Source organism: Coregonus lavaretus (genome assembly GCF_964263955.1).
Source record: "Coregonus lavaretus genome assembly, chromosome: 26".
NCBI classification, from domain to species: Eukaryota; Metazoa; Chordata; class Actinopteri; order Salmoniformes; family Salmonidae; genus Coregonus; species Coregonus lavaretus.
The window spans coordinates 34,737,290-34,749,609 of NC_140013.1; positions in this window are offsets into that span (position 1 = coordinate 34,737,290).

The window sequence follows — 12,320 nt, forward strand, 5'->3', positions numbered from 1 at the left end:
GCAAACCAGACGGCACAATTTGTATTTATTTGTATTGACGGATAGCCAATGCACGCTCCAACGCTAAGACATCATTTACAAACAAAGCATTTGTGTTTAGTGAGTCCGCCAGATCAGAGGCAGTAGGGATGACCAGGGATGTTATCTTGATAAGCGTGTGAATTTGACCATTTTCCTGTCAAAAATGTAACAAGTACTTTTGGGTGTCAGGGAAAATGTATTATTTTCTTTAGGAATGTAGTGAAGTAAAAGTAAGATGTTTTCAAAAATAGAAATAGTAAAGTAAAGTACAGATACCCCAAAAAACGACTTAAGTAGTATTTTTACTTAAGTACCACTGGAAATGATCAATGGTGGTGTTTTTACTCCCATGTCCTGCCTGTGTGTCCATTCTGGTTGTGTTTAAGTGTGTGACAGGACAGGGCAGTCCGGGGGACATGCTCTAATTCCCTGCGGTGTCTGTCAGGGCCCTGTCCCCCAGAGCTCTGACAGAGGGGGCTATTATTTTCCCATCGTGGTGGCCCAGGTCCCCAGGGAGAGGCTGGTCTGCCTGACCGTGTGACTGACAGCTCCGTAAACACACTCAGCCACCTGCCTGCCGTGGGGTGACTGAGTGAAAGATCACGCGCTGATGCTCTAGCCCTAGCCCTAGCCATGCCTCTTTGTTTGTCCCCCCTCCAGCTCTCAGACGTGACCTGGTCCACTCACCTTCACCTGACACATCAAAGTTCAGCTGCCGGTAGTGAGGTCATTACTAATATCGGCCAACCCTGGCCACCACAGAACAAGAGAAGCAACACCCCCCATCAATCCATCACCTTCACCTCAACCCCATGTGCTTTTTCTTTTCCTGTGATTTTTTCAATATTTCCTGATGTGCTCTATTAGTTCCTTTAATCTAATAGAACAGTGCAGGGTGTTGTGGAGGCTGGGGCTGGCCTCCATCCGTATATGTAACTAAGATGGATGAGTGTGCAGGGGTCGTACTCCTCTCCTCCCACGCTGCTCTCTCCTCTCCTCTCCTCTCCTCTCCTCTCCTCTCCTCTCCTCTCCTCTCCTCTCCTCTCCTCTCCTCTCCTCTCCTCTCCTCTCCTCTCCTCTCCTCTCCTCTCCTCTCCTCTCCTCTCCTCTCCTCTCCTCTCTTCTGGTCCTCTATACTTATTGCGATGTAGAGTCAGGATCATCAGGCAGGGTCATCTATTTACATAAAGGGCAGGAGACAGGAATGCCCTATGTATGTCTGTGTCTGTCTGTGTGTGTGTCTGTGTGAGTGTGCGCACGCTCATCTCTGTGTGTGTGTGTGTGTGTGCGTGCGTGTGCAATTGCGTATCAATCCAGTGTGCCTCGAGGCAATTTCTTGTCTATTTTCTTCCAACATAATTTTTTTTGTTGCTTCTACAAAAATGGCTTCAACCACACACACACACACACACACACACACAAATACACACACACACACACACACACACTCACACACACACACACACACAGGTATGCCTGCACACTCACTCTCTCCGAACACACACAGAGTATGTGGAGGGGCACACACACTTTTCCAACACACTGTATTGATGGATTATCTTCTCTCTCTTTCCTTCAGTCTTTTGGGTCTGCATGACCTAAATGGAACAGCATGAAGTAATCGTCTGCTTGTAATAGTAACCTCTGGAATACATTTACTCCTGTCAAACATACAATCCCTCTGAGAGATTGGCCCAAATTACTGTTCCTTGTTTCTGGGGGGGGTAAAGGACCTATTTTACCCCTGCAGAGCTCTCATCTGATCTTTCCTAAAAAATAGTAGAGATGTACGGATGTGGGGATTGGCATTGCATTTAGTCTTAAATAACACTATTCGCTTTTCTCTTCCCTCCAGTAACCTTATTTTGGAGAAATAACTTTCTTTATGAATCATCAGAAGTCTATGGATATGTCCTCCAGGATTATTTATTTCATGTTTGATAATTGCAGTGCTGTTCCTCGGGAGGCTCTTTAAATTATATATGAAAGTGAATTGATTAGAAGTTGTGTTTTTATGTACCATGTATCAAAAAAATATGGTGCAATGCATCAACTCGTCATAAGTTGTTTATTATTGCGAGATCTTAAAGTATTTATAGTTATTTATTTTGATCAGTAAAAGTGATGAAAAAGATGACATTAAAGAAATCCTTCACCTTCCCACACAACAGTTTGGTCCTCTCGATACAACTACAACATATCATTATTTAGTTGGAGTAAGAGCTTTTATCCTCCCAGATTCAGATTAATGTTTTCATCAACAGTGTCTGAAAATGAACACTTTAAATCCTACATGCACATAACCCCTGTTTTTCAAGGAAAAGAGAATCTATTTGATTAAGGTTAAGAAAGTGTTTTGAAGATAGCCAGAGCAAACGAGCACTCCCTATTGAGGTGTATTTTGTGCTGCTAGCACTGCAGATTGAACAGAGACTCTCCATCATCTCTCTTTTTATTGTTCTGTTAAGGGTGTTTACCCGCAAAGACATGACCACGGTCACAACTGGCCTTTTTGGTATCACGGCACTCTCTATGTTGTCTCTCTGGACCCAGTCTGAAAGCTTTTAAGGATAACAAAAACAAAAAAATGTATCAAAGGCCACTCCAAACCCTGTAATCAATGTTGCACATGGGTGTTTTATCTTTTATAATTTATCTCATTTATTCGTATAATTTATTTATTCAATCTGGAATTAGCTATACAATCTTGAATTACAATATGTATAAGGCCAGTGGAGGCTGCTGAGGGGAAGACGGCTCATAATAATGTATGGAACGGAGCAAATGGAATGACATCAAACCATGTGTTTAATATATTTGATACCATTCCACCAATTCCGCTCCAGCCATTACCACGAGCCCATCCTCCCCAATTAAGGTGCCACCAACCTCCTGTGTATGAGGTACATTTTGGTCACTAGTGTTAATAGGATAGGGACTCGGAACTATGCATAAGTGTTGTGGTTTGTGAAGGGATAGAATCTTGTTGAATTCCTGGTTGAAGTCAAGTTCACTATCAAGCTCCTCTAGACTGAATACAAAACATATACATTTTGAATTGCAGTTGTTTGTAAGGGAACTTGGAATAGTTTTATCTAGTGTAGTGTTCACCAACTATCTTACTGTAAAGTTGTATTCCATTTACATCTATTTCCATGGCAAGCAGGCCTGCTCTTCCCTGAGAATGTATAATGTACTGCTGGTGGTCACAAAGGGAGAGGAGTGGGGAGAGAGACCTCTGGGCCCCCTGACCCTAGACCCCATGTCCTGCCCCCTCCACCCACTGCTCCTCCTACTCCTCCATACCCTTTCCCACCTAGCCTCCCCGACATCTCTCAGCCCACACCCACCCGCTCTCAGGTCACAGAGGATGATGGGGAACCAACCAGGTTCAGACGTCATGAACTCAGGTCACACCCTCTGATGCGTTCAGACCCAGCGAGGAAGGTCAGGACATTCAGAATCCCATCAGATGTGGAATGAGTTGAGCCAGATTTGATTTCTTCCTCTCTCCTCTACTCCTTCCTTTTGTAGCTAGTGGTGTAGTTTGAGTGTGTATCTAAATGCTCAGGGGGTCAGGAGGACACAGTAACAAGGGCAGTGTCACAGAAAGCCTCGGGTTACACTCTCTAATTTAACCCCAAAGGGTCCCGTGTTGCTCAGTTGGTAGAGCGTGGCACTTGCATTGCCAGGGTTGTGGGTTCGATTCCCACTTGGGACCAGTGCAAAAATGTATTTACTCACTACTGTAAGTCGCTCTGGATAAGAGCATCTGCTAAATGACTAAAATGTGAAATGTAAATGATGACAACACATTAGCTACTCACCACCAAGTCAGCCTAATCACCCTCCCTGCTACTGTACTGTAATTAGCCAGTTGATAATGTCACGATGCGTGAGTGGAAATTTTATATTGTCAAGTGTGAATGTTCTGCTCACTGCAACACAATGAATATTCAGTTCAGCGTCCCCATTGTTTGCCTGCCGCACTCGGATCAACACAGAGGCATGAATCAGGAAATGTCCTTTTGTAACGTTGTAAAAAACAAATACTGTGGAAAGAGAATAAAGATGACAGGCTCTGTAATTACCAATTTAACTTGCCAAGTACTATTGTGTCATTTTACTCAACATGGGGAGGAAAAAGCCAGTAAGTGAGTGTTTAGAAAGGAACAAGATGTTTGTGGCGGTAGGAATTACACACCCAGAAACACACACACACACACACACACACACACACCCCAAGGGGACAAAGCAAAAGTGTTGGTTCACTTGGATGCACACATCCTGGTTTTGACCCTGTGTTCTAATTGGTGCAGACAGAGAGAAGCTCTGACTGCCACTGCAGCAAGAATACTCCGCCTGTGCCTGCACTCTAATTAACTAGATAACCTATGAGATTTGTAATCTCTGGATTTTGGGGTATCATCATGTATTAACTTTAATTAAGCTTGTGTGCCATGCTAGCTAATTACATGAATAGATGCTTATTTTTAATCTGGATAATATGAATGCATTTTACGCAAGCGCAAATCAGTCAGTCTGGTTAATTACAGTATGTCTGTGATAGCTGTAGTTAGAGACATAGTGCAGCAGCCGTGCCTGCTCCTGTGTGTGACGTATCTGTCTGGATTAGGGACATGTGATGGAACCCTCATGGAGAGATGATGTGCTCCGTTCTCCAGTCTGAACACAGATCACCATGGCAGACGGAAGGCTGTAGAAGCACATAAGCATGTTCAGGCCCACTGCACCTGTCCATCACTGGGGAGATGGGATGAAGAGCACATGCTGGTTGTCTGACATTTCCTGTTGTGTGTACGGTGGTGGCAGTTGTTAATGCGTGATGTGTCACATGTCACAGATTTGCTGTGTACTTGTTATTTGCTGGAGCTTGAAGTTACACTAGGTCAGGTGTGGGTTTAGGTGTGTTGAATCTTGGTCCTCTGTAGCTTAGTTGGTAGAGCATGGCGCTTGCAACGCCATGATAGTGGTTTCAATTCCTGGGACGACCTGTATATAAAATGCACGACTGACTGAAAGTCGCGTTGGATAAAAGCGTCTGCTAAATGACCTATATTATTTTGTTATATTATATAATCTTCCCCGGTTGGTAATAGAGAGGTCATAAAGTACTAAATGTTGTAGGTAAAACAGACAACCTGTTAGATGTAGATACCTTCATAGAAGAGGAAACATTACATATAAGGCTCAATAGCACGGTGCTCTATGGACTATGATTGAGAATTCCTGTTCTGACCCAACACAACTTTACTCAGACAGAACTGAGCCAGAAGGCTTCCCTTTGTTATACTGGAAAACAACATGGCCAACTTCACCTGTAAGACAAATACTCAGTAATTTACCATAATCCACGTTATGTGCATAGAAAGTGTGTGAATAGAAGATGAAGGGGATCAGTTGGAGATTAAAGTGAATGAGATGTTAGGAGGAAACGTGGCGGTGGCCCAGTTTGCCTAGCGGAGGACTCCAGTCATGTCTCCTTGTGTGTTTCTATACATTGTGTATTTCACTTCAGGCTCTCTCTGACAGGTGTGGTGGGGATATACGCTTCTCAAACAGAGGTTATAGGAAAGTACATCAATGTTTGCCTTCTAGCTAGGGAATAGTATTTACACCGTATCTTTGATGGAATTATTCTAATACAGCAAAACATTGTGTTTTATTGATTAACTTGTGTCAAACTAAAAAAATCAGTAAACTAAGACACTATAACATCATTCCTGCCGTATGTATATACATTACCATTTAGATAGATGTTCTGGCCTTCTGTGAGCATGCAGAAACCATACCAATATGTGGTATTTGTGTGGTGAAATGGATCAAATGAGGATATGGAAAGCAGACTGAGGTTCCAGTGTTGTCACTCGCAGTAGGAAGAAGCCGTGCCTGGCTACAACCCTCTGTCCTCCACAAAGTGCATCTGAAACACTTTCCCATTCCTGATGTCACTTTTTGTTGCCATGTTGTTTTAGGTCTCACTGAGTTGGCAGGCACCTCGCTCTGCTTTCACACCCAGAGAGACGCTGGTAAGAGAGACGCTGGTGAGAGAGACGCTGGTGAGAGAGACTGTAGAAGCTTTTCAGAGAGTCGCTGGTGTCAGACTATAGAAAGAAATAGATCCATGATGAAGATATTATTCTGGGGATTTAATTTGCCAAAATGGGTCGGTAAAGTGCAGAGCTACGGTGATTAATGATTATGGCTGTTATGCCTGAGGAGGAAAATCATTTTGTGCGGCTGTTGAAATCTTTTGATGTCTTATAAACGCACATCAGTCTTATGTGTCAATCAAGGCTAATGGGGAGCATACTGAAAGCAAAAACACCTTGGCTTTATTTGTCTGTGGCAGTCTGTGTGGGAGGCTTGATGTTGGTGGTGTAGAGCGTCTAATGGCTATTTCCATTACCCTTGAAATAGGAGTGATTTACCCTGAGCTTGGGTTGCTAAGCCTGTCTTTAGCGGAGTAGTATAGAACCCTTAAAAGCCCTAACCCAAGGCCCATAGCTGCCGTGCCTGTGTCTGTGCTTTGTCTGCCCATGGAAGCTAGGATAGTGACACATACAAATGCTTATGGGCCAAGAACACGTTCATAGCAGTGAAAGGGTTAACTCGGTATCTAGTTGGTGGAATTGCAGAAAGTGTCCCGGGACCAGGGAAGGCCCCACTTGTCTCAGCAGGAGGATAGTCCTGGATGAAAAATCCTCATTCTAACAGCACTAACTACAATTGATGATGTAATAGTCAAGGCTTGAGTAATGAGAGGAAGCAGGTTATAGGATGAGGTTCATCAGTTTGAACCATGCAGAACATGCGTATTGGTTAAGGATCGGACCCTTTTTTCAATTTTTCGCCTAAAATGACATACCCAAATCTAACTGCCTGTAGCTCAGGACCTGAAGCAAGGATATGCATATTCTTGATACCATTTGAAAGGAAACACTTTGACGTTTGTGGAAATGTGAAATTAATGTAGGAGAATATAACACATTAAATCTGGTAAAAGATAATACAAACAAAAAAACATGCGTTTTCTATTTATTTTTTTGTTCCATCATCTTTGAAATGCAAGAGAAAGGGCCACACTATAATATTGCAGTTTAGGCTCAATTTAGATTTTGGCCACTAGATGGCAGCAGTGTGTGTGTAAAGTTTCAGATTGATCCAGTGAAGCATTTCAATACTAAACTATTTTGTATCAAGTCTGCCCAAATGTGCCGAATTGCTCAATTGATACATTTTGAAGTACATAACTATAGAAACATACAGAAATGATATGGTAATACGAAATGTAAGTTTATACACTCCCGGGGGGGGGGGGGGGGGGGGGGACAGCAGGGGTTCAAACTGTAGAACCCAGTTCCTACATTTGAATATTAAAAAATTGATTTTATCAAACAAAACTATGCTACATTTTATCTCTGGGACCCTTAGGATGACAAATCAGAGCAAGATTACTGAATGTAAGTACATTATTTTCCTTCAGAGGTGAATATATCAAACCAGTTGCCGTGATACGTTTTTTGTTGTTGTGCATTCTCCTCAAACAATAGGATGGTATTTTTTCACTGTAATAGCTACTGCAAATTGGACAGTGCAGTTAGATTAACAAGAATGTAAGCTTTCTGCCCATATAAGACATGTATATGTCCTGGAATGTTTGCTGTTACTTACAACAGTCATGCTAATCACATTAGCGCACATTAGCTCAACCGTCAGTATACGGGACACCGATCCCGTAGAGGGTAATGTCAGGTGACACAGTACATGTTAAAGATGATTAATTAACATTATTAGGGAAGTTATTCATGATAGGAATGATGAGATTGAGTTTGGGCTTTACGGAAAGCGAACCACCCTGGGACCTGGCATAGCTCTACATATGGCAGGAGGAGAAACCTGGGCTGCTTTGTGAGAAAGGAACAATGACGAGTGGCATTTGAACATGCGTTAGCCACATTGTGCACAGGTAATTAACATTGTGTAATCTACATGCTTACAAAGCAACTTTCTATAATTAGAGTTATGATTGCGGCCAGGAAAATGACAGCGATTCTACTTCCAGATAATGGCTTTTGCTATTTGTTCTTTGTTCTTTGCAGTTGCTGTATTATTTGTGCAGCAGACTTTTGACATATGGGACACAAAAGGACAGAATGGTGAGGCTGAGCACCTTTGTTCGCCGTACTGCCGAACCAATCAGAGAGGACAAATTGCGACTGTAGCCCTTCCAAATGGTGCAGAGACAAGGGGAAAAGCCTCCCGACACATGAGAATGGGCCAGTATGTGAAAATCCCTGCCATCGTTCTACACTCATGTACTCTGCATCTGTGCTCTACCTCAGAACCTCCAGCTGCCCGGTGTTCTGCTCTCTAAGATTAATAAGACTGAAAGGGCGGGAGGCATTTCTCACAGGAAGGCTGAGAGGCAGGGTGACTCCAATGTCCTTCATGCAGTCTTTGGTGCATATCGTATCGTAGCATGGTTGAGAAGTGGAACAGTGGATTGCGAAACATATGACACTTTCCCACCTCCATCCTGATAGCAAAGAACCCATAAATCCTAGTCAGTCTGATGCTGTCTGGTGCTGCGGGCATATGTTGCAGTTGGGCCCTGCAGTCAAGTTTGTTTCTTGTTTATTTATGAAACAATATGACATCCCTTCTGTGAAGAGCTGCTGAGGCTTTTAGTAAAATGAATTAAGAGATGGCATCTTGATAAGGGAGGCACTTAGGCCCGTAGCAGCGGGAGGGTGGGGTGTGTTTTCTTTGCTGGCAGTCAGTGGGAACAGACAGATTTGTAGTGCAGGCTGAGGCCTCATCCATCAGCGCCAGCATCGGGATTGGGGGGCCAAGCACTTAGCTTCTCCCTCCAGGAAATAATCAGCTTTTAATTTTTCACAGATCACATTCATGAGAAGACAAGTAACTTTGGAAGGGCCCACAGTGACCAGACCCTGTCTCTAGACTCGTCACGCTGGAGTGCTTTCGCCTCTTCTAATTCATTCTAATTTAGATTTATCTTATATCTTCATCATCGCCCATGTTTTGGAAGGAGAGACAGCCGCTGGGGTGGGAATACTCCTGTTCCCAGCATGAGAGGGAATTCCATCTGGAATAGCGGGTGCAGGCCAAGCACAGGAGCAAAATCAAAGATGAATTCCGATTCTCGTAAACCAGATGCTCTCGGACACGTTAGGGAATGACATGGAGAAGTACAGTACAGTAAAGTAAAGTAGGCAGCTCGACCCAGCTCAAGACTTTCCCTGACTCTGTAAAGGATGGACTGTTTGCCTTTGTGGAGGTCAACAGCTGGGCTTCCTAATGGCTGTAGATTTGTATTCCTGCTCCCTCTCTGTCCCCACATCCCACACAGCAGCAGCAGCAGTAGTATCAGTAGCATCAGTAGAAGTAGCACCAACCGCAGCATTACGGCCCTGGGACACTACTGCCATTGGGTGTCCGGCGTTGCCGTCAGGCATAAGCCATTGAGGGAATGCTTCTTTTGAAATCAATGAAAGCTGCTATACTGGCCTTGTTGCACTCGCATTGCGTCACTTCCAATGGCAGCATACAATCTCAAGAATCGCAGAGATCAGTGTTTCACGGCTGACGCACACTTTCATTATATCTCGTGAATTGAAACAATGAGAAATAAAGTAGATTTTGGTTGCATATGGCCTCCACTAGACACCAGGTTATTTTACTAAGATTTATGAAGTCAAGAAGCTACTAGCTAGCAGAAACTCTAGCTGGCTAGCTACAGTGACTATGTTCACAATGTTAACAAAAGCAAGATGTGTAATTAGAGGATCACTTAGTACAACCACTAGTAACAATTTAAGAGTACTTGCGGAAAAACTGGACCAAAGCTATTGTACTTACACATAATCGATTAATATGGTACAGTAGGGAAAACTAGAATAAAGACGCTGCTCTTCACTCTCAAAACAACACACTCTGTGTAGCAGGTAGAGCTTTGACACAATGCTAATGGCCAAGCAAAGCAAAACTTATGGTGGAGCTGAAGTGTTAGCATTAGCAGAAGTAGCAGCAGTAGGAGTAGTAGCAGCAGTAGCAGCAATAGCAGTAGCAGAAGTAGTAGAAGCAGTAGCAATAGCAGTAGCAGAAGTAAAAGGAGTAGCAGTAGCAGCACCAGTAGCAGTGGCAGCACCAGTAGCAGAAGTAGCAGAAGTAGTAGAAGCAGTAGCAATAGCAGTAGCAGAAGTAGTAGAAGCAGTAGCAATAGCAGTAGCAGAAGTAAAAGGAGTAGCAGTAGCAGCACCAGTAGCAGTGGCAGCACCAGTAGCAGAAGTAGCAGCAGTAGCAGAGGTGGTAGAAGCAGTGGCAATAGCAGCAGCAGGAGTAGCAGTAGCAGCAGTAACATCAGTAGACGCACCAGTAGCCGCAGTAGCAATAGCAGCAGCAGTAGTAGCAGTAGCAGCAGTAGAACCACCAGTAGCAGCAGTAGCAATAGCAGCAGCAGTAGTAGCAGTAGCAGCAGTAGTATCAGTAGAAGCACCAGTAGCCGCAGTAGCAATAGCAGCAGCAGTAGTAGCAGCAGCAGCAGTAGCATCAGTAGCGGCAGTAGCATCAGTAGCGGCAGTAGCATCAGTAGAAGCACCAGTAGCCGCAGTAGCAATAGCAGCAGCAGTAGCGAGGCAGGGGATGGGATCCCTGGGATCCCTGAACTGTCTCAGGTTTTTTTAAATGACAAATCCCAGGAAATTAATTTTCCCCCAATGTCGCACTAATGCAATTCCACAAAATACACACTATGCACAGCAGCAGATTAGCAAATAATTAAAATAGCACATTATCCAAACAGGTTGTCACAAGGAAGCTTATAGCCCAGCATATTTACTTCACACAAAGTCGTCATAAATTCAAAGCACACGCATAATTGACACTGCCTGACTTCACACGAGACCAGTCCAACCTAAAACCGGTGAGCTGAAGCCCGAGCACAGGCCTGGTCCAACATCACATAAATAAAATGAGCCCGAACCAGAAAAAAAGCCAGGTTTCTAGAAAATAGTAGGCTGTATTGATTTAAACTGTGTTGAGAACAACGCGGAGGAGGCTGTCGGCAGCAGAGTGAGGAGACGAGGAAACAGCCATTGGGCCTAGAAAAAACGCAGAGAGGGAAACTCACCTTAGTTATGATCAATTGAAGGCATGTATCAAATGCTGGCTTATACTGAAACTCTCAAAGTCCTATACAACTGTTATACTAATTTAAAGCAATAGTTGTGTATGGTCACTTAGATTAGCCTATTGTTTCAGCACCATTTCGATTGGGACAGCGCCATCGCTCTATATTGAGACAAGCGTGGGGCACTTGTCTAGATAAATCAATGTCCGATTTTTGTTTTCACTGAATCTCCGTTTGGATATTTGGTAACAATTAGGCTGGGGAAATGTAAGCTAAGTTGAGGTGAGTGCTAATGATCATCTTTATTCTAGTTTGCTCATATATTAGCTGATCAGAACATTTTGCTAGCATGTTATACAAGTCTGCTTGTTCTTCACTCGCGTAGTAGCCTGTCCTACTCCTGACCAAAAGCCTGTGACTTGATTGACAATCAATGTAATTTTGTTTCACTGGATCTCTGTCTGTATATTTGGTTAACTGATCTCTGTCTGTATATTTGGTTAACTGATCTCTGTCTGTATATTTGGTTAACTGATCTCTGTCTGTATATTTGGTTAACTGATCTCTGTCTGTATATTTGGTTAACTGATCTCTGACAAGTGGAAGTGGTAGCTCATTTGTTCGTTTGCTTATCTATCACTGATGTAGCTGTCATAAACCGTCGTGGATGTGGTGGAGGAGTCAAGCGCAGGAAGCAGAGGTTTAGTCCAACAAGACTTTTAATAGTCTCAAATGCAAGATAACAAACCCCGACCTCGATAACACGAAGTGGCGAGGGAAAATTACGCACACGCGTAAAACACTAAACATGGAAAAAATGACACGGAAAACAAACACGTATCATATACACAGTGGCAACGGAAAACAACACACAAATACCCTAGATACAACACGGAACTTATAAGACACGTAATCAACTCTCAAACAGACACAGGTGTGACAGACAGACAAAAGCAATCAAACACAGAAACATAGAGCGGTGGCAGCTAGTACTCCGGGGACGGCGAACGCCGAAGCCTGCCCGAACCAGGAGGAGGAGCAGCCTCGGCCGAAACCGTGACAGTACCCCCCCCTTGACGCGCGGATCCAGCCGCGCGCCGACCCCGGCCTCGGGGACGGCCAG